Here is a 24,009-nt window from a genome sequence, read left to right as displayed (position 1 = left end):
ATTAAAATTTAAAGTTTATGATTCTGCACGGTAAACTGCATAAATGTAAAAAAAAAAAAAATACCGAACGCCAAAAATGTGCGTCCTATGGTTTTCAGACGATCAATCCCAAAGGCCTCCTTTCTCAACAACAGTTTCTTAATGTTGCCTCCCCTACGAGGTTTCTCTATGTGGTCTATGACCTGAAGCCTTAATTGGGCCTTAACCTTAATAGCGGAGAAAACATCAAGATAAAATCTTTTCATACCTGGGACTCCAAAAATGTAATTTATTCCATCAAATCTCCATGTGAGACCACCCAGCGAGTAGGGGACCCCATCAATAGACATAAGTCGACTATCCGCTGCCAAAATCTTCTTTTCCCCATACCTCATCATTTTGACAGAATGGGTGACAATATTGCCCAATTAAGGCTTCAGGTCATAGACCACGTGGAGAAACCTCGTAGGGGAGGCAACATTAAGAAACTGTTGTTGAGAAAGGAGGCCTTTTAGATTGATCGTCTGAAAACCATAAAACCCCGGGGTCTCAACAGAGGTTATGAATTGAATCAAATTTTGTGAATTTATTTATTGTTTATCATGTTTTTAACTATTCTTCATTTTCTGTTTTTAGAGACACCGTTGACACTCTGTTCTACAAGCTTAGAGCACGGTCAGAATGATTTCTCATGAATCTCTATATAGCCTCAGGATAGGTTGTATATCCTGATACATTTATGCTACTTAGAAGTGATCTATTGCTTTATTTTTATTTCATTTGCATATTGTGATGTTTTTCTTTTGATGGTTTCCCTTTCTCTCCTCCTTCTCCCCCTTTTTATCTGAGGATTTGTCATTACTATTGTAAGTTGCACGTGTCTTCCGGTTCTCGGACAGGTCTTTTTTCCACCTGTGACCCGGAAGGGAATGGCTTCCTCTGTGTGTATATATATTCCTGTTCCTTGGGTAGATCAGTTGACAAAGGCCATGTGTTGGCCGAAACGCGTCCTTCGAGTCGCAAACACCTTTTCTATGTGTGAATAAACATCCAAGGTGATTAAGCATTATTCGTGAATGCCGGGATTTCTTTACCTACTTTGCAGGGTGCTGTTCTGTGATGGGCGCTGCCTCTGAGACCGAGACGTAACACCACAGCCATGCCCCCCCCGTGACGTCATGCCATACCCCCTTCATTCATGTCTACTGAGGGGGGCATGACGGCCCCTTTGGATAGGGAATAAGATGTATAAAGCCGTAAAACCTTTTTTAAGATCTGAGCCTGCTTCAAATGCCATGGCTGCCGAATGTATTATACAAGTGACATCCGACTGCAGCGTCTAGAGTATCTGAGGAGTTAGACAAAGCAACGCAATCATGGGGTGAATAGGGGTTGGAAATTAATTTTTTTTTAAAGTTTGATGTGTTTTAAAAACTTTTATAAACATAAAGGGAATCAACAAGGTAGAGGAGGATGTTTTTAAAACTTTATATAAAAAATATTAAAAGGCCAACTTAATACACCCTCTTTTTCAATTCATCATGGGGAAAAAAAAATAAAATAAACCATCCAAGAAAGAAGCAAAATTGACATAATGAATAAAAATATCATAAAGCGTAATCTACCTTAAAATTGTGCAAATAAAAACTACAGCTCATTGCGCAAAAAAAAAAATTCCCACACAGCCCCATAGACAGAAAAATGAAAAAGTTATGGAGATCAGAACTTGGTGCAATGCAATGTGGCAACAAAGTGTTGTTGTATATTTATTTTTATTTTTTTGCTTATTTTTTAAGGAGTAAAAAAAGAAATATTAGATAAATTCAGTATCACAGTAATTGTCCTGAGCCACTGACTTAACGTGATTTTTTTCTTTTACGGTAAACCCAGAAAAACAATTTTTTTTTGTCTCACAATGCATTATATGGTAACGTAAAGGGTGTAGTTTAAAAAAAAACACAACTTGCCCAGCATAAAGTAAGCTCTCATACAACTCTGTAAATAGCGTTATGAAGCTTAGGTGGAAAAAATAAAAATAAAAACCTAAATAAAAAAAAGGGAAAATCGAGGGAAGAGTTTAATTTGGGTATCCAAGCCAAAGGGCTGGTGTTGTTTGTGGCGACCAATATGATCTCAATGGTCATTTTCCAGAAAATAATAAGAAACTGAAGCAAATATCTTTTTTCCTTATATAAACTGTAAATAAACTGTGTTCAAGTTCGCCCCCTGCTGGATATAGTGCAGCACATGCCCTTATTATAAAGCAACACAGTACTAATAAAAAGGATTTTTTTTTATAATGTATGTGTCACCTAAATGACTTCTTGATATCACATTTTTTTTTAGTTTTCATTTTTCTTTCTGATTTGAAGATGTTATGCTGCGCAAATATATTCCACTTTTAATAAACTACATCACTAAGTCCTCAACAGAACCTTAAAGTGTACCTGTTGTCAACAAAAACTTTTTGTATAATGTAGATATTACCATTATATGTATATTTGTAATAAACAATGGTTAAAAACTGTGTATATTTTTGGGTGAAAAAATGCTGTCCCAGCAGCTTTTGTCCGTGTGTCTCTATGAGGAGTCCAAATACAGGAAGTGAGTGTTACGCCGAGCGCTCCGGGTCCCCGATCCTCCCCGGAGCGCTCACGGCGTCTCTCTCCCTGCAGCGCCCCGGTCGGTCCCGCTGACCGGGAGCGCTGCACTGTCATGGCCGTCGGGGATGCGATTCGCACAGCGGGACGCGCCCGCTTGCGAATTGCGCCCCAAGTCACTTACCTGTCCCGGTCCCCGGCTGTCATGCTCTGGCGCGCGCGGCTCCGCTCTCTAGGGCGCGCGCGCGCCAGCTCTCTAGATTTAAAGGGCCAGTGCACCAATGATGGTGCCTGGCCCAATCTTCCCAATTAGCTTGATTAGTTTCCACCTGTGCACTCCCTACTTATACCTCACTTCCCCTGCACTTCCTGGCCGGATCTTGTTGCCCTTGTGCCTAGTGAAAGCGTTCCCTTGTTTGTTCCTAGCCCGTGTTCCAGACCTCCTGCCGTTGCCCCTGACTACGACCCTTGCTGCCTGCCCTGACCTTCTGCTACGTTCGACCTTGCTCTTGCCTTATCCCTTGTACCATGCCTATCTCAGCAGTCAGAGAGGTTGAGCCGTTGCCGGTGGATACGACCTGGTTGCTACCGCCGCTGCAAGACCATCCCGCTTTGCGGCGGGCTCTGGTGAAAACCAGTAGCTACTTAGAACCGGTCCACCGACACGGTCCTCGCCAAACCCTCTCTGACACAGAGGATCCACCTCCAGCCTGCCGATCCGTGACAGTAGATCCGGCCATGGATTCCGCTGAGGTGCCGCTGTCAAGTCTTGCCGACATTTCCACGGTGATCGCCCAGCAAGCCCTAAAGATCACCCAACGAAATCACCAGCTGGCATACTTGACCACCGTGACACTGCAACTTCAGTCACAGATACAGCAGCTGCTGCCGCAGATACAGCAACTTCAGTCACAGACACAGCAGCTGCAACAACTATCTCCTCCGCCGGCTCCTGCAACTCCTCCGCAGCAACCGGCCGCTCCTAACCCCTGCTTGTCCCTGCCGGACAAATTTGATGAGGACTCTAGACTCTGCCGTGGTCTCCTGCCTGGGAAGGCCCTGCCATGTGCCACACCGCCCGGAGCACCTCTCTTACAGTATCCTTTGCAATCCACCCCTGTGCCTCCCGCCGAGGAGGCTATGCAACTGGATCGGTCCCGCCTGACCCCTGAAGAGAGGACTCGCCGCAGGAAGAAAGAAGATTTACTTCTACACTGCACTGTGCGTTACCGCACAGAACCCCTGCTCTTCAGCATGGAACTTTTTGTTTTGCCCAAATGCTCCTCTGAAGTCCTCCTCGGTCTGCCATGGCTCCAACCCCCATCTTCTGCCCTTGTCTGGACCACCGGGGAGATCGGGAGCTGGGGTGCTTCTTGCCACAGGAAGTGCCTCACGTCTGCTCCCAGTCCCGTCAGTCAAGCCTCTGTGTCTCCCCCTTTACCTGGCCTCCCCAAGGCCTGTCTGGACTATGCTGTGTCTCCTCCTCACGGCTCCCATCCTGTTGACACTCTGCCCCGTGCCGGGCTTGACCCTCTTCCCTCCCTCCCCACCCCCACGCCTTCTTGTGTGCCCGCTGTTAATGAGGTTTTCCGGGGCTTCGCCACCATCTGGGAAAAGACTCTTAAATCCCTCATACTAGCCTCATCCCGGGTGAAGAAGCTTGCCGAAGGAAAACGAAGAACCCCCCCCTGTTTTTGTGTGGCTCTCCACCAAGTATATCCGCTTCCGTGTCCCCAGTTTTAATCTCGGACCACGTTATCTTGGACCCTTTGGAGTTGAGTGCTCAGAGGAGAGATCTTGGGAACCTGAGGACATCATCCTGGACAAAAGTCTTATCCTCAGGTTCTCAGGCTCCAAGAAGAGGGGGAGACCCAAGGGGGGGGGGTACTGTTACGCCGAGCGCTCCGGGTCCCCGCTCCTCCCCGGAGCGCTCACGGCGTCTCTCTCCCTGCAGCGCCCCAGTCGGTCCCGCTGACCGGGAGCGCTGCACTGTCATGGCCGTCGGGGATGCGATTCGCACAGCGGGACGCGCCCGCTTGCGAATCGCGCCCCAAGTCACTTACCTGTCCCGGTCCCCGGCTGTCATGCTCTGGCGCGCGCGGCTCCGCTCTCTAGGGCGCGCGCGCGCCAGCTCTCTAGATTTAAAGGGCCAGTGCACCAATGATGGTGCCTGGCCCAATCTTCCCAATTAGCTTGATTAGTTTCCACCTGTGCACTCCCTACTTATACCTCACTTCCCCTGCACTTCCTGGCCGGATCTTGTTGCCCTTGTGCCTAGTGAAAGCGTTCCCTTGTTTGTTCCTAGCCCGTGTTCCAGACCTCCTGCCGTTGCCCCTGACTACGACCCTTGCTGCCTGCCCTGACCTTCTGCTACGTCCGACCTTGCTCTTGCCTTATCCCTTGTACCATGCCTATCTCAGCAGTCAGAGAGGTTGAGCCGTTGCCGGTGGATACGACCTGGTTGCTACCGCCGCTGCAAGACCATCCCGCTTTGCGGCGGGCTCTGGTGAAAACCAGTAGCTACTTAGAACCGGTCCACCGACACGGTCCTCGCCAAACCCTCTCTGACACAGAGGATCCCCCTCCAGCCTGCCGATCCGTGACAGTGAGGACAGGACAAGAAGGGCTCTGTGCAGACTCCTGGCTTGTCAATCATCCAGATGTATGAGCCTGGAGCATGTTATAGAGCCTCACTGCACAGAGCCCTGCTTGTCCGCCCTCACTTCCTGTATTTGGACTCCTCATAGAGACACACAGGCAATAGCTGCAGCGACAAAAATATACACATTTTTTAATCAATGTATATTACAAATATACATATAATGGTATTATCTATGTTATATAAAAAGATTTTGTTGACGACAGGTACACTTTAAAAGGGGTACTCTGGTGGAATTTTTTTTATTTTTTTAATCAACTAATGCCAGAAAGTAATACAGATTTGTGAATTACTTCTATATAAAAATCTTAATCCTTCCAGTACTTATCAGCTGCTGTACGCTCCATAGGAAGTTGTGTAGTTCTTTCCAGTCTGACCACAGTGCTCTCTGTTGACATCTCTGACCATGTCAGGAACTGTCCAGAGCAGGAACAAATCCCCATAGCAAACCTCTCCTATATCCATGTCACGTTCTCTGTCTCTAGCTAATGTACTGTAGCTAATCTCCCACAGCACCTATGACTTTCTAAATTGAGTTTTAATTTCTCATTATTTTTAACCCCTTCTTAACCAGGCATTTTTTTTTTACTCGTTTTTTTCCCCCTCACATTCCAAGACCCATAACTTTTTATTTTTCCAATGATAAAGTTGTATTTGGAAATATATATATTGTAACACTAGCACTCCCTAGGAAATATATGCCTATCCTGCTGCCTGGTATATTATGGGTCCCTGATACCCATACAAGTGTAGAAATATATAATAAATACTGGCGCAGAAAAAATAGGACTTACTGTTTGTTGTAAAAAAGAGAGATCAATAAAGTGCATGTGCGAACACCGCCAATAAAGTGCCTTGGGATGTCCTATTGGTAGTCAAATGTTAGCTGTAACATGAACATTATCTATCTATCTATCTATCTATCTATATATATATATATATATATATAGATTAGTTAGGAGTAGCCGTATTAGTCCAGTGATGCAAAAAGCAAAATCATCGGTAGTTGCAGTATCTTGTAATACCTTTTTTATTGGACTAACAAGATTTTGTAGAGACAAGCTTTCGGGATTCCTCCCTTTATCAAGTCATAAGCATTTCACTGGACTAATACGGCTACTCCTAACTAATCTACTATGGAAGATACCGCATACAGCCGCTTAACAACGAAATGCTTATGACTTGATAAAGGGAGGAATCCCGAAAGCTTGTCTCTACAAAATCTTGTTAGTCCAACAAAAAAGGTATTACAAGATACTGCAACTACCGATGATTTTGCTTTTTATATATATATATATATATATATATATATATATATATATATATCCCTTTAAGGACCAGGCCATTTTACACCTTAAGGACCAGAGCGTTTTTTGCAAATCTGACCACTGTCACTTTAAACATTAATAACTCTGGAATGCCTTTAGTTATCATTCTGATTCCGAGATTGTTTTTTCGTGACATATTCTACTTTAACTTAGTGGTAAAATTTTATGGTAACTTGCATCCTTTCTTGGTGAAAAATCCCCAAATTTGATGAAAAAAATGAAAATGTTGCATTTTTCTAACTTTGAAGCTCTCTGCTTGTAAGGAAAATGGATATTCAAAATAAAAAAAATTGGGGTTCACATATACAATATGTCTACTTTATGTTTGCATCATAAAATTTATGAGTTTTTACTTTTGGAAGACACCAGAGGGCTTCAAAGTTCAGCAGCAATTTTGAAATTTTTCTCAAAATTTTCAAACTCACTATTTTTCAGGGACCAGTTCAGTTTTGAAGTGGATTTGAAGGGTCTTCATATTAGAAATACCCCATAAAAAACCCCATTATAAAAGCTACACCCCCCCCCCCCCAAAGTATTCAAAATGACATTCAGTAAGTGTATTAACCCTTTAGGCGTTTCACAGAAATAGCAGCAAAGTGAAGGAGAAAATTCAAAATCTTCATTTTTTACACTCACATGTTCTTGTAGACCCAATTTTTGAATTTTTGCAAGGGGTAAAAAGGAGAAAAGTTTTACTTGTATTTTTAGCCCAATTTCTCTCGAGTAAGGACATACCTCATATGTCTATGTAAATTGTTCAGTGGGCGCAGTAGAGGGCTCAGAAGGGAAGGAGCGACAAATGGTTTTTGGGGGGCATGTCACCTTTAGGAAGCCCCTATGGTGTCAGGACAGCAAAAAAAACACATGGCATACCATTTTGGAAACTAGACCCCTCGAGGAACGTAACAAGGGGTAATGTGAACCTTAATACCCTACAGGTGATTCACGACTTTTGCATTTGTAAAAAAAAAAATTTTTTTCTTTACCTAAAATGCTTGGTTTCCCAAAAATTTGACATTTTTAAAAAGGGTAATAGCAGAAAATACCCCCCAAAATTTGAAGCCCAATTTCTCCCGATTCATAAAACACCCCATATGGGGGTAAAAATTGCTCTGATGGTGCACTACAGGTCTCAGAAGAGAAGGAGTCACATTTGGCTTTTTGAAAGCAAATTTTGCTCTGGGGGCATCCCGCATTTAGGAAGCCCCTATGGTGCCAGAACAGCAAAAAAAAAAAACACATGGCATACCATTTTGGAAACTAGACCCCTCGGGGAACGTAACAAGGGGTAATGTGAACCTTAATACCCTACAGGTGTTTCACGACTTTTGCATATGTGAGAATTTTTTTTTTTTTACCTAAAATGCTTGGTTTCCCAAAATGTTCACATTTTTAAAAAGGGTAATAGCGGAAAATACCCCCCCAAAATTTGAAGCCCAAATTCTCCCGATTCAGAAAACACCCCATATGGGGGTGAAAAGTGCTCTGCTGGCGGACTACAGGTCTCAGAAGAGAAGGAGTCACATTTGGCTTTTTGAAAGCAAATTTTGCTCTGGGGGCATGCCGCATTTAGGAAGCCCCTATGGTGCCAGAACAGCAAAAAAAAAAAACACATGGCATACCATTTTGGAAACTAGACCCCTCGGGGAACGTAACAAGGGGTAAAGTGAACCTTAATACCCCACAGGTGTTTCATGACTTTTGTATATGTAAAAAAAAAAATTTTTTTTTAACCTAAAATGCTTGTTTTCCCAAAAATTTTACATTTTTAAAAAGGGTAATAGCAGAAAATACCCCCCGAAATTTGTAAAACAATTTCTCCCGAGAACGGGGATACCCCATATGTGACCCTTAACTGTTGCCTTGAAATACGACAGGGCTCCAAAGTGAGAGCGCCATGCGCATTTGAGGCCTAAATTAGGGACTTGCATAGGGGTGGACATAGGGGTATTCTACACCAGTAATTCCCAAACAGGGTGCCTCCAGCTGTTGTAAAACTCCCAGCATGCCTAGACAGTCAGTGGCTATCTGGCAATACTGGGAGTAGTTGTTTTGCAACAGCTGGAGGCTCCGTTTTGGAAACAGTGGCGTACCAGACGTTTTTCATTTTTATTGGGGAGGGGGGCTGTGTAGGGGTATGTGTATATGTAGTGTTTTTTACTTTTTATTTTTTGTTAGTGTAGTGTTTTTAGGGTACAGTCACACGGGCGGGGGTTCACAGTAGTTTCTCGCTGGCAGCTTGAGCTGCGGCAGAAAATTTGCCGTAGCTCAAACTTGCAGCCGGATACTTACTGTAAACCTCCGCCCATGTGAGTGTACCCTGTACGTTCACATTGGGGGGGGGACATCCAGCTGTTGCAAAACTACAACTCCCAGCATGTACGGTCTATCAGTGCATGCTGGGAGTTGTAGTTTTGCAACCGCTGGAGGCACACTGGTTGTTAAACACCGAGTTTGGTAACAAACTCAGTGTTTTGCAACCAGTGTGCCTTCAGCTGTTGCAAAAGCTACAACCCCCAGCATGTACAGACAGCGGAAGGGCATGCTGGGTCTTGTAGTTATGCAACAGCCGGAGGCATACTACTTTGGCTGGGGATGCTGGGGATTGTAGTTATGCAACAGCTGGAGACACACTGGTTTGCTACTTAACTCAGTGTGCCTTCAGCTGTTGCAAAACTACAACTCTCAGCAGTCACCGACAGCCAACGGGCATGCTGGGAGTTGTAGTTATGCAACCACCAGATGCACCACTACAACTCCCAGCATGAACTTTAGCTGCTGATTGTGCAAGCTGGGAGTTGTAGTTATTCAACAGCTGAAGGTACACTTTTCCATAGAAAAATGTGCCTCCAGCTGTTGCAAAACTACAAGTCCCAGCATGCCCATAAGGGAATCCTGGGAGTTGTGGTGGTCTGCCTCCTGCTGTTGCATAACTACAGCTCCCAGCAAGCCCTTTTTGCATGCTGGGAGCTGTTGCTGAGCAACAGCAGGAGGCTGTCACTCACCTCCTGCTGCTGCTCCACGCCGCCACCGCGCAGGTCAGTCCCGCTGCCGCCGTCGATCCTGGGGCCCCGATCCCAACAGGGACGCCGGGGATCGGGGTCCCCAGCACCCCAGGACACTCCTGAGGAAGTCACTTTGTGACGGAACGCGTGGAGGCATTTGGATCCCTTTGCAAGCCTTGTCTTCCTCATATCTGGTCTTCACATTTGGCAGCTATTTCTATAGGGTCATTTGCACAGCTGACTGTTTATCCATTTATTTATCATATGAGCTATGCATGATTCTTTTCTGAGATTTTCACTGTGATTTTCACTATTAGAGATTTTTCATAGCATATTGATATCTACAGTTTTTTTTGACCGGTATGAGATTTCATGTGCTTGCACATATACATTTATTGTTTTTATCTTCTAGGGTAATACGCTACATTTATTAGCCCGGATCTTGTATGAGACATACACCATGTCTCATCTGTGTGGTGGGGCCCAGGTTGGGCCGTTTTAAGTGTTTTTAACTTGTGTGTGTCTTTATATTTCCTCAATTGTTTTGTAATTTCTTGTGCTCCAATAAAGATTGTCATTCTTGGAATAATTGATTGTTTCAGGTGTGCTTCCATATGCATTTCTTTTTCCTTTTTTTCCGATCCCAACAGGGACGCCGGGGATCGGGGTCCCCAGCACCCGGGGTCTTCTGCCCGCACCCGCTCACGTCCTCCGGAAGAGGGGCGGAGCGGGTTGCGGGAGTGACACCCGCAGCAGGCGCCCTGATTGGTCGGCCGGGAAACCGGCCGACGAATCAGGGCGATCGTGGGGGGCACCAGTGCCACCTCACCCCTGCTGGCAATGGCTGTTCGGGGCCGTCTCTGACGGCCCCGATCAGCCAGTAATTCCGGGTCACCGGGTCACTGGAGACCCGATTGACCCGGAATCCGCCGCAGATCGCTGGACTGAATTGTCCAGTGATCTGCGGCAATAACCGACATGGGGGGACATAATGACCCCCCTGGGCGATAGGCCGGGATGCCTGCTGAACGATTTCAGCCGGCATCGGGCACCGGCTCCGCTCCAGCTAGCGTATCCATACGCCCTGTGTCCTTAAGGGGATATATATATATATATTATAATATAAAATGGTATAGTATAGCAAGTTATTATTATAATGAACGGGAGGATGGGTACCTACCTATTTGGAGACTGTGAAGTGTATACAGATAAAGAGAGAGGCCCAATAACAGAGTGCAAGAAGTGCTGCATTGTTTTGTTGGGATCTGAAAGTAGGTAAGTATACATTAACCTCTTCAGGACATAGGGCGTATGGATACGCCCTGCATTCCGAGTCCTTAAGGACGCAGGGTGTATCCATACGCCCGTGGGAATTCCGGTCCCCACCGCTAGCCGGTTGGGGAGCGGAGCCGGATGCCTGCTGAAATCGTTCAGCAGGCATCGCGGCATATCACCCAGGGGGGTCATTATGCCCCCCCATGTCGACGATGGCCGCAGATCGCTGGACAGTTCAGTCCAGCGATCTGCAGCAATTCCGGGTCAATCGGGTCTCCAGTGACCCGGTGACCCGGAATTACTCGCTGATCAGGGCCGTCTCTGACGGCCCCGAACAGCCATAGCCTGCAGGGGTGAGGTGGCACTGGTGCCACCTCACGATCGCCCTGATTCGTCGGCCGGTTTACCGTGCTGGAGGCACATTTTTTCTATGGAAAAGTGTACCTTCAGCTGTTGTATAACTACAACTCCCAGCTTGCACAAACAGCTAAAGTGCATGCTGGGAGTTGTAGTGGTGCATCTGCTGGTTGCATAACTACAACTCCCAGCATGCCCGTTGACTGTCGGTGACTGCTGAGAGTTGTAGTTTTGCAACAGCTGAAGGCACAATGGTTGTGAAACTGAGAGTTTTTTTTTACCTAACTCAGTGTTTCACGACCAGTGTGCCTCCAGCTGTTGCAAACTACAACTCTCAGCAGTCACCGTAAACCATGCACCGTACATGCTGGGAGTTGTAGTTTTGCAACAGCTGGAGGCACACTGGTTGTGAAACACTGAGTTAGGTCACAAACTCAGTGATACATAACCAGTGTGCCTACAGCTGTTGCAAAACTAAAACTCTCAGCATTTACAGTCTGTCAGCGCATGCTGGGAGTTGTAGTTTTGCAACAGCTGGATGCCCCCCCCCCCCCCCAATGTGAATGTACAGGGTACACTCACATGGGCGGAGGTTTACAGTAAGTATCCGGCTGCAAGTTTGAGCTGCGGCAAATTTTCTGCCGCAGTTCAAACTGCCAGCAGGAAACTACTGTGAACCCCCGCCCGTGCGACTGTACCCTAAAAACACTACACTACACTAACAAAAAATAAAATAAAAAGTAAAAAACACTGCATATACACATACCCCTACAGCCCCCCCCCCCCCCCCCCCAATAAAAATGAAAAACGTCTGGTACGCCGCTGTTTCTAAAACGGAGCCTCCAGCTGTTGCAAAACAAAAACTCCCAGTATTGTCGGACAGCCGTTGACTGTCCAGGCATGCTGGGAGTTTTGCAACAGCTGGAGGCACCCTGTTTGTGAATCACTGGCGTAGAATTCCCCTATGTTCACCCCTATGCAAGTCCCTAATTTAGGCCTCAAATGCGCATGGCGCTCTCACTTTGGAGCCCTGTCGTATTTCAAGGCAACAGTTTAGGGTCACATATGGGGTATCGCCGTACTCGGGAGAAATTGTGTTACAAATTTTGGGGGGTATTTTCTGCTTTTACCCTTTTTAAAAATGTTAAATTTTTGGGAAAACAAGCATTTTAGGTAAAAATATGCAAAAGTCGTGAAACACCTGTGGGGTATAAAGGTTCACTTAACCCCTTGTTACGTTCCCCAGGGGGTCTAGTTTCCAAAATGGTATGCCATGTGTTTTTTTTTTTGCTGTCCTGGCACCATAGGGGCTTCCTAAATGCGGCATGCCCCCAGAGGAAAATTTGCTTCCAAAAAGCCAAATGTGACTACTCCTCTTCTGAGACATGTAGTGCGCCAGCAGAGCACTTTTCACCCCCATTTGGGGTGTTTTCTGAATTGGGAGAAATTGGGCTTCAAAGTTTGAGGGATATTTTCTGCTATTACCCTTTTTAAAAATGTAAATTTTGGGGGAAAACAAGCATTTTAGGTAAAAATTATTATTATTTTTTTACATTTGCAAAAGTCATGAAACACCTGTGGGGTATTAAGGCTCACTTTATCCCATGTTACATTCCCCGAGGGGTCTAGTTTCCAAAATGGTATGCCATGTGTTTTTTTTTTCTGTTCTGGCACCATAGGGGCTTCTTAAATTCAACATGCCCCCCAAAAACCATTTCAGAAAAACGTACTCTTCAAAATCCCCTTGTCGCTCCTTCCCTTCTGAGCCCTCTACTGTGCCCGCCGAACAATTTACATAGACATATGAGGTATGTGCTTACTCGAGAGAAATTGGGCTACAAATACAAATAAAAAATTTCTCCTTTTACCACTTGCAAAAATTCAAAAATTGGGTCTACAAGAACATGTGAGTGTAAAAAATGAAGATTTTGAATTTTCTCCTTCACTTTGCTGCTATTCCTGTGAAACACCTAAAGGGTTAAAACACTTACTGAATGTCATTTTGAATACTTTGGGGGGTGTAGTTTTTATAATGGGGTCAATTATAGGGTATTTCTAATATGAAGACCCTTCAAATCCACTTCAAAACTGAACTGGTCCCTGAAAAATATCGAGTTTGAAAATTTTTTGAAAAATTGGAAAATTGCTGCTGAACTTTGAAGCCCTCTGGTGTCTTCCAAAAGTAAAAACTCATAAATTTTATGATGCAAACATAAAGTAGACATATTATATATGTGAATGAAAAAAACATTTATTCATAATATACATTTTCCTTACAAGCAGAAAGCTTCAAAGTTAGAAAAATGCTAAATTTTCTAATTTTTCATCAAATTTACGGATTTTTCACCAAGAAAGGATGCAAGTTACCATAAACTTTTACCACTATGTTAAAGTAGAATATGTCAAGAAAAAACAATCTCGGAATCAGAATGATAACTAAAAGCATTCCAGAGTTATTAATGTTTAAAGTGGCAGTGGTCAGATGTGCAAAAAACGCTCTGGTCCTTAAGGCCAAAATGGGCTTGGTCCTGAAGGGGTTAAGCAGAATTGCAATACCATAAGTATATATAGCAAAACCATGTGGGCTTTGGCAGACTGAATCTCACCCTGTATTCATATAATGTTCGGTAATTAAACAAGGTGCATAATAAGGGACCACCCAGCTCATTATAACAATTGGTCAGGGTCTTAGAGCTCAGACCTTGACTGATCAAAATATTTTGACATATCTCTACAACATGTCAAAAGTAGTTTTTTTGTTTGTTTGCTTTTTTGTTTTGTTTGTTGTTTTTTTGGTTGAAGAGGCAGTGCCCAATTAAAGGAGAACTCCAGCCAACACTAACTTATCCCCTATCCACAGGATTGGGAATAAGTAGCTGATCACGGGGGTCCAACCGATAGGAACCACCACGATTTCAGGAATGGGGCCCTTTCTTCCGGAAATTAATCAAGCATATGCCGTCTTCCGCACATGCTCCTCACTGAGATAGGGTCCCCTGCCATCCTGTGGATAGGGGATAAGTTAGTTTTGGCTGGAGTTCTTCTTTAAGAAGCACTGGGACATCCACTGACCATAAGAGAGGAGTACTCACGGGTCCAGCAAGGTACAGTAGCCACTATTCTCCTGCGCAGTTCCACTCCCGATCCTACGATGTTCCGTTTTAGAGATTAGTATAGTAGTGCCCTACACAAAAACGTCTGGTACGCCGCTGTTTCTAAAACGGAGCCTCCAGCTGTTGCAAAACAAAAACTCCCAGTATTGTCGGACAGCCGTTGACTGTCCAGGCATGCTGGGAGTTTTGCAACAGCTGGAGGCACCCTGTTTGTGAATCACTGGCGTAGAATTCCCCTATGTTCACCCCTATGCAAGTCCCTAATTTAGGCCTCAAATGCGCATGGCGCTCTCACTTTGGAGCCCTGTCGTATTTCAAGGCAACAGTTTAGGGTCACATATGGGGTATCGCCGTACTCGGGAGAAATTGTGTTACAAATTTTGGGGGGTATTTTCTGCTTTTACCCTTTTTAAAAATGTTAAATTTTTGGGAAAACAAGCATTTTAGGTAAAAATATGCAAAAGTCGTGAAACACCTGTGGGGTATAAAGGTTCACTTAACCCCTTGTTACGTTCCCCAGGGGGTCTAGTTTCCAAAATGGTATGCCATGTGTTTTTTTTTTTGCTGTCCTGGCACCATAGGGGCTTCCTAAATGCGGCATGCCCCCAGAGGAAAATTTGCTTCCAAAAAGCCAAATGTGACTACTCCTCTTCTGAGACATGTAGTGCGCCAGCAGAGCACTTTTCACCCCCATTTGGGGTGTTTTCTGAATTGGGAGAAATTGGGCTTCAAAGTTTGAGGGATATTTTCTGCTATTACCCTTTTTAAAAATGTAAATTTTGGGGGAAAACAAGCATTTTAGGTAAAAATTATTATTATTTTTTTACATTTGCAAAAGTCATGAAACACCTGTGGGGTATTAAGGCTCACTTTATCCCATGTTACATTCCCCGAGGGGTCTAGTTTCCAAAATGGTATGCCATGTGTTTTTTTTTTCTGTTCTGGCACCATAGGGGCTTCTTAAATTCAACATGCCCCCCAAAAACCATTTCAGAAAAACGTACTCTTCAAAATCCCCTTGTCGCTCTTTCCCTTCTGAGCCCTCTACTGTGCCCGCCGAACAATTTACATAGACATATGAGGTATGTGCTTACTGGAGAGAAATTGGGCTACAAATACAAATAAAAAATTTCTCCTTTTACCACTTGCAAAAATTCAAAAATTGGGTCTACAAGAACATGTGAGTGTAAAAAATGAAGATTTAGAATTTTCTCCTTCACTTTGCTGCTATTCCTGTGAAACACCTAAAGGGTTAAAACACTTACTGAATGTCATTTTGAATACTTTGGGGGGTGTAGTTTTTATAATGGGGTCAATTATAGGGTATTTCTAATATGAAGACCCTTCAAATCCACTTCAAAACTGAACTGGTCCCTGAAAAATATCGAGTTTGAAAAATTTTTGAAAAATTGGAAAATTGCTGCTGAACTTTGAAGCCCTCTGGTGTCTTCCAAAAGTAAAAACTCATAAATTTTATGATGCAAACATAAAGTAGACATATTATATATGTGAATGAAAAAAACATTTATTCATAATATACATTTTCCTTACAAGCAGAAAGCTTCAAAGTTAGAAAAATGCTAAATTTTCTAATTTTTCATCAAATTTACGGATTTTTCACCAAGAAAGGATGCAAGTTACCATAAAATTTTACCACTATGTTAAAGTAGAATATGTCAAGAAAAAACAATCTCGGAATCAGAATGATAACTAAAAGCATTCCAGAGTTATTAATGTTTAAAGTGGCAGTGGTCAGATGTGCAAAAAACGCTCTGGTCCTTAAGGCCAAAATGGGCTTGGTCCTGAAGGGGTTAAGCAGAATTGCAATACCATAAGTATATATAGCAAAACCATGTGGGCTTTGGCAGACTGAATCTCACCCTGTATTCATATAATGTTCGGTAATTAAACAAGGTGCATAATAAGGGACCACCCAGCTCATTATAACAATTGGTCAGGGTCTTAGAGCTCAGACCTTGACTGATCAAAATATTTTGACATATCTCTACAACATGTCAAAAGTAGTTTTTTTGTTTGTTTGCTTTTTTGTTTTGTTTGTTGTTTTTTTGGTTGAAGAGGCAGTGCCCAATTAAAGGAGAACTCCAGCCAACACTAACTTATCCCCTATCCACAGGATTGGGAATAAGTAGCTGATCACGGGGGTCCAACCGATAGGAACCACCACGATTTCAGGAATGGGGCCCTTTCTTCCGGAAATTAATCAAGCATATGCCGTCTTCCGCACATGCTCCTCACTGAGATAGGGTCCCCTGCCATCCTGTGGATAGGGGATAAGTTAGTTTTGGCTGGAGTTCTTCTTTAAGAAGCACTGGGACATCCACTGACCATAAGAGAGGAGTACTCACGGGTCCAGCAAGGTACAGTAGCCACTATTCTCCTGCGCAGTTCCACTCCCGATCCTACGATGTTCCGTTTTAGAGATTAGTATAGTAGTGCCCTACACAATATCATGTAGTCTTCCACTATGTTGCTGCTGTCCACACTGGCCAATAGTAGGTGCAGGGGCATAACTTGAGGAGGTGCAGAGGTAGCAGTTGCACTTGGGCCCCAAAGACCCATAAGAAAACTCTTTTCTTATGAATGGCACATGGTAGGGGGGGGGGGGGGGGGCTGCAACAAATTTTTACTACTTTGTTACTGTCCCATCTTTTTATGATTTTGTCCTGTTCAACCTAAAGCAGCCACTGGTCACTGTTCTTAAATAGGCCATGGCCAGTGCTGCCTGATCTTTAGTGAGCATTGACTGCCAGGAATTGGGATGAGTGAGCCCCTGAGGTAATTTCCAGAGAAGCAGAACAAGAGAACATCGGGACGGTCAGGAGTGCAGGGCTGTAGCTCCCCATGAGGCGAGTGAGGCGATCATGGGGAGCCTCAGGCACGCTGTTGCAAGGGGGTGCAGCGGCCAGGGCTGGACTGGCTCTGGCTGCTGCGCCTGCTGGCACAGGAAGTCCAGCACACATTACACTGAGGCAGTCATTCCCAACCGGGGTGCCAGGACACTCTGGTGGAAAATATGGCGCTAAATTTTTCAGGCTGATGCCAGCTCCAGGCTGTCTCATTCTGCAACTATATGGTCTCCTCATGCTGCTGCCAACTCAAGGCTGTGTCATTCAGCCACTATAAAGTCTCCTCATGCTGCTACTACCTGAACATTGTGTCATTCAGGCACTATATGGTCTCCTCATGCTTCCACCACCTTCAGGCTTTGTCACTGTACTGCCATGTGGTCTCCTCTGGCTGCTGGCACATTAAATTAAACTAATCTATTTGAAATCTTTAATTTAAATGTTAAAAAATATATTAAATGTTTTTTATTGTGAGGCCCTATGGTCTCGTCAGGCTGTTGACACCTCCATGCTGGGTCATTCAGCCACTATATGGTCTCCTCATGCTGCAACCACCTCCACACTGTGTCATTCAGGCACTATATGGTCTCTTCATGCTGCCGCCAACTCCAGGCTGTATCATTCAGCCACTATATGATCTCCTCATGCTGCAACCACCTCCACGCTGTGTCATTCAGCCACTATATTGTCTCCTCATGCTGCCACCAACTCCAGGTTGTCATTCAGCCACTATATTGTCTCCTCATGCTGCCACCAGCTCCAGGCTGGGTCATTCAGCCACTATATGGTCTCCTCATGCTGCAACCACCTCCACGCTGTGTCATTCAGGCACTATATGGTCTCCTCATGCTGCCGCCAACTCCAGGCTGTGTCATTCAGCCACTATATGATCTCCTCATGCTGCAACCACCTCCACGCTGTGTCATTCAGCCACTATATGGTCTCCTCATGCTGCCGCCAACTCCAGGCTGTGTCATTCAGCCACTATATGGTTTCCTCATGCTTCCGGCAACTCCAGGCTGTGTCATTCAGCCACTATATATGGTCTCCTCATGCAGCCGTCAACTCCGGGCTGTGTCATTCAGCCACTATATGGTCTCCTCATGCTGCCACCAACTACAGGCTGTGTCATTCAGCCACTAAATGGTCTCTTCATACTGATGCCACCTCTGTTCCGCCATGTGGTCTCCTCATGCTGCTGGCACCTTAAATAAAACTTTTTAGGTTCATCTATTTGAAATCTTCAATTTAACCCCTTAAGGACACATGATGTTCTCATACGTCTCCATGTCCGAGTCCTTAAGGACACATGACGTATGAGAACTTCATGTGCTTTACCTGCCCCCCGCAACCATCTGGAGCGGAGCCGGTGCCCGATGCCTGCTGAAATCGATCAGCAGGCTTCGGGGCATATCACCCAGGGGGGGTCATGATGACCCCCCATGTCGGCGATCACAGGGCACCGCTCGTCAATTCAGACGAGCGATGCGCTGCGACTCCGTTCACCAACGCTCGCCGGGCGGGGATCGGAGCCGGATGTCTGCTGATTTCTATCAGCAGACATCCCGGCAGCGTGCCGGAGGAGGTCCGGAGGACCTCCTATACCGGCGATCGCTGCAGGACGCCGGTAACTACTTACCGGCGTTCTGCAGAGGTTCCGGGTCATCAGGGTCACGTGTGACCCTGTGACCCGGATGTAGATGGTGACTGGTGGTGTAGTATACACCACCAATCACCATCCATGCTGTACTGGGGGCTGGAATTGTGGCCACCCCCCTCAGTACAGTTGTGATTGGGTGGCCAAAGTGGCCACACCAATCACAATGTAATGGGAGGGGATGGTGGGGGCTAGGAGCACGTTGCTCCGTTCTGCCCGCCATTCCACAGAGATCTGGCAAGCAGGACGGAGCCCCATGCTGCCCACCATCCCCTGAGTTAAAAAAAAGTGCCCCTTGCCCCCTTTCTGTGGCCCCTTGGCACAGAAATCCCCAGGGATAGCTTTAGATTAGGTAGGGACAGGTTAGGGTTAAAAAAAAAAAGTTTACATTTTTTTTTCTTTTCGCCGTACCTTAGTGGGTGTCCGTGGGTCCGTAGCACCTTTAGCTGCATGACCCCGGCCCTGCTGGGTCGCTGCAGTCTGCCGCCAACCTTTTTTTTGGGTGCAGATCTTTTCTTTTTTTTTTCACTAAGCATGTGTGCGGACCCTCTTAGTTATAAAAGAGCGGTCCGCCACCGTTTGTTAAAGCCCACCCACCGCTGATCAGTCCCGTAGTACTGATCAGCGTTTTTTCTCGTGGTGCTGGTGCTTTTTTTCGGGTTTTCTAGCGTGTTTTTGCATCCATAGGCGGTTCGTGCCACCAGTAGCAGGCGTGTACTGTGTGGCCGGACCTTACCTGTGTGTGCGGCGTGCCTCACCGCTGTCAGTGATTTATCACTGATCAGAGTTTTTTTTGTGGTAAAGGCACCTTTTTCGGTTAACGCATATTTTTTTTTGCACCCATAGTCGGTCCGTGCCACCAGTAGCAGGCTTGTACTGTGTGGACGGACCGTACCTGTGTGTGCAGCCTGTCCCACCGCTGTCGGTGATTTTTCACTGATCAGCATTTTTTTTTTGGTTCAGGCGGGTGCATTTTTTTCGGGGTAAAGCGTTTTTTTTATTTAATTTTTCGGATTTTTTTTGTGTGGGGGTCTGTGTACAAGCTGAGTGGCCGGACCCCCCTGCCGCCACAAGCGCTAATCAGTGCGCACACCACTGATTAGATAAACGCTTTTTTTGGGGGCGCAGGTTTTTTTTTGCGCTAGAAGTCCCCCCTTTTTTTCTTTTTTTTTTTAAAGTCCCCTTTTTATTTTATATTTTTTTCTGTTAGGGCGGGTTAGTTTAGTTAGGTTAGGACGGGTTAGGGCGGGTTAGGGAGGTAGTATCGCACCCCACCACACGCAGCACACACACCAATAAAGTTTTCCCCCCCACACACACACATTCCCGTATCCCCATTAGAGTAGGGAAATGGCCCGCAGAGTGTTTTCGGAGGAGGAGGCATATGACATAATTGCCTCCGACTCTGAAAGCATCTCAGAGGATGATGAAGACCCCACCTTCCTTATTTCATCGTCCTCCTTATCATCTAGTTCAGATGATGAGCCACCAAGGCAGCGAACTCGCCGCCATGCGGTGCCGCAAACCTCCTCTGCCCTTGACCCTGTGCCCCATGCTAGTATGAGTCCCCCTGGCGCTCATACTAGTGAAGCCCCCCTGCCAAGGTCACTGGTACCTCGTACCGGAGAACTTGAGTGGGCTGAGCCAGCGGACCACGAGCCCGTGATTCCTGAGTTTGTTGGCGACTCAGGAATCAAAATTAACATCGCCGGGTTCACTGAAAAGGACTCTTTCGGTCATTTTTTCAGTGACGACTTTGTTAATTTGATGGTTACACAGACGGATCTGTATGCCCAACAGTTCGTCGCCGCTAACCCGGGCTCACTTTTAGCTATACCCGGCGGCTGGACTCCAGTCGATGCAGCCGAAATGAGGACCTTTTGGGGCCTCGTGCTGCAGATGGGTATAGTTAAAAAACCCAGTGTCAGGCAATATTGGAGTGGGGACATCTTTTACCAGACACCCCTCTACAGTATAGCCATGACACGTTCCCGTTTCGAGGCCATTTGGAGATGTTTGCATTATGCTGATAATGTTAGCCAAACTAACTAAGTAATAGTACCATGGGCCACTATAACATACTCTCACCAAAAACAATGAGGCCAAATATGGAAAAAATTCATATACTTTATTGAAAGAACAATAAAAACTTATGTTAAAAAATGACATAACAATAATGGATCGGTGGTCATGCAACACACATTGCAAAAGAATGATGAGAATGTCCCGTACACCTAAACAGAATGTACAAAATACAAAAGGTCTCATTCAAAATGGTGGCGTACCATATGGAATATGTCAATATGCAAATACATAACATGTATAAGAAATGAGACTATGAGAAACAAGAATCGAATACAAAGAAAGGAAGGGCAGGGTAAACAAAGAATGGAAAAAGCAAACAAATTTTGGTCATGCACCCTATCCTGGGACAGCTCACCTACCCCGAAAGCGTTTTCGCTTGCCGCTTCGTCAGGGGGCCCATTTTGAATGAGACCTTTTGTATTTTGTACATTCTGTTTAGTCGTACGGGACATTCTCATCATTCTTTTGCAATGTGTGTTGCATGACCACCGATCCATTATTGTTATGTAATTTTTTAACATAAGTTTTTATTGTTCTTTCAATAAAGTATATGAATTTTTTCCATATTTGGCCTCATTGTTTTTGGTGAGATTATGCTGATAATGCGGCATGTCGCCCCCGAACTGATCCCGCGTATGACCGCCTGTATAAAATCAGGCCGGTCATCAATCACTTCGGGGCCAGATTTTGGGAGGCCTATGTCCCGGGGCGGGAGGTCTCTATTGATGAGTCACTCATCAGCTTCAAGGGGAGACTCAGCTTCCGGCAATACATCCCGACCAAGCGAGCGCGGTATGGCGTGAAGATGTATAAACTTTGCGAGAGTACCTCCGGGTACACTTGCAAGTTTATAGTGTATGAAGGACGAGATTCCCGTTTTGAACCCCCAGAATGTCCCCCCACTCTGGGTGTTAGCGGGAAAATCGTTTTGGGGCCTTTTGCACCCATTGCTAGATAAAGGTTACCACCTTTACGTGGATAACTTTTATACTAGTATCCCTCTCTTTTCATCCCTCGCCGCCAGATCCACGGTCGCTTGTGGGACAGTCCAGAAGAATCAAAGAGGCCTTCCGCCCCATCATTCCCTAGATGCCCCTATCCCCCGGGGTGAGTCCCTTGCCTTTTCCCATGAGAACCTGTTGTTGGTCCGGTATAAGGACAAGAGGGATGTCCTTATGCTCACCAAAATTCATGGGAATGGCAGCACCCCTGTCCCTGTGCGAGGTACCGCGGGACCAGTTCTCAAGCCCTATTGTATTCTGGACTACAATCGGTATATGGGGGGAGTTGATCTTTCCGATCAAGTCCTCAAACCATATAACGCCATGCGGAAAACACGCGTATGGTATAAAAAGGTTGCGGTCTACATGATACAGGTTGCCATGTACAACTCTTTTATACTGTACCAGAACGCTGGCAACACAGGGACATACCTGGAGTTCCAAGAGGTAGTTCTAAAGGCCCTCATCTTTGGTGACCGCCAAAGAGCGGGTCAGAGCACCTCTGGAACTTTAGGTCCCCGGATCGTCCCCGGCCAACACTTTCCAGGTGTGATCCCCAACACTGGAAGGTCGGGACGAACCCAGAAAAGATGCAGAGTGTGTCACAGGAAGGGGAGACGGAGGAACACCACCATTCAGTGTGACACTTGCCCCGATCATCCGGGCCTCTGCATAGGCTGCTTCAGGGAGTATCACACTTCCATGGAGTACTAAATTTTCCATCCTTTGCCCTAAATTTAATTCCCCAGAATTCGGCTCCAATGTACCAGTCCAGGGTATATTGTCTTCCAAATTTTATACCAAAATACCCTACCCCCAAAAAATCAAACCCAAAACCTCTTTCCTAATGCCCCTCATAATATCTTTGTCCCCCCAAAAATGGGTCATGTGACACAGAGTCAACAGCATTGGAGGTTTGCAGTTGCCTCAAATGCGCAACGGGCTCTCTCCCCACCTGAGCGGGTTGCGCATTTGAGGTAACAGAATAGGGACGGCCCCACACATCCCCTTCCCAGAATGATGATTCAGAGTATAGGGTTTTGGGACGGGCATCCTTTTTACTTTTGTCTGTACTCTGGGTCATCATTCTGGGAAAATAATTGGCATATCAGTACTAAAATTGCAATTTTCTTCCCCCAATAGTACTCTTCATCCATTCCTGGAAAATAAATGAAGGGAACACCCGTCTGTTCCAAATCTCCACTTCACCCTATACACCTTCCCTAGGGGGAGTACTGTTTGTAATAATCTCACATGTGGGTGTTCCTTTCTTGTATTTTCCTCTGAATGTATGTAACTGTTAGGTCCGTAACAAACATCGGCCTCAAATGCGAAGAGTTCTCGCTGAGCTCTGTCGTATTTCCAGGCGACAATTCGGAGTCACATGTTAGTTGTTCCCAGAAAGATGAAGCAGACCATAGGTTGAAAATTGCAATTTTCAACAGCTACCCTTCATCCATTCCTGGAAGATAAATTTAGGAAACACCTGTGCATTAAAAATGTCCTCTTTACCCCTATACCCATTCCTCAGGGTGGGTACTTTCTATAATGGTGTCACATGTGGGTGTTTCATTTTTGTATTTTCCTCGGAATGTATGTAACCGTCAGCTACTGATATGCCAAAGGCCACAAATACAAAGTGACCTCTATGACTTCTGAGCCTTGTTGTGCGCCCGTTCAGCACGTTACCCCATATGTGGATGTATTTTTATAGTCAGGGGGAAAAGCCCTCCAAAATTTGTAACCCAATTTCTCATATTACTCCTTGTGAAAATGTTAAAAATTGGGTAACCCCAGCATTTTACTGTAAAAAAATCTAATTTTTCAATTTATGGCCCACTTTTCAAAAAACCTGTGAGGTGTTATTTCCCACTGTACCCCTTGTTACGTTCATTGAGGGGTGTAGTTTCTAAAATGGTGTCACATGTGTTTTTTTTTTGACTGTTATTGCACAATGGGGGCTTTATAAATGCACATGACCCCCGACTTCAATTACAACAAAATTTTCACTCCTTCTATTCTGAGCATTGTAGTGTGTCCACAGAGCAATTTACATCCACATATGGGGTATTTTTTTTCTCAG

This window comes from Hyla sarda, chromosome 1 (genome assembly GCF_029499605.1).
Source record: "Hyla sarda isolate aHylSar1 chromosome 1, aHylSar1.hap1, whole genome shotgun sequence".
NCBI classification, from domain to species: Eukaryota; Metazoa; Chordata; class Amphibia; order Anura; family Hylidae; genus Hyla; species Hyla sarda.
The sequence above is the reverse complement of the archived record's forward strand: the minus strand, read 5'-3'. Positions refer to the sequence as shown.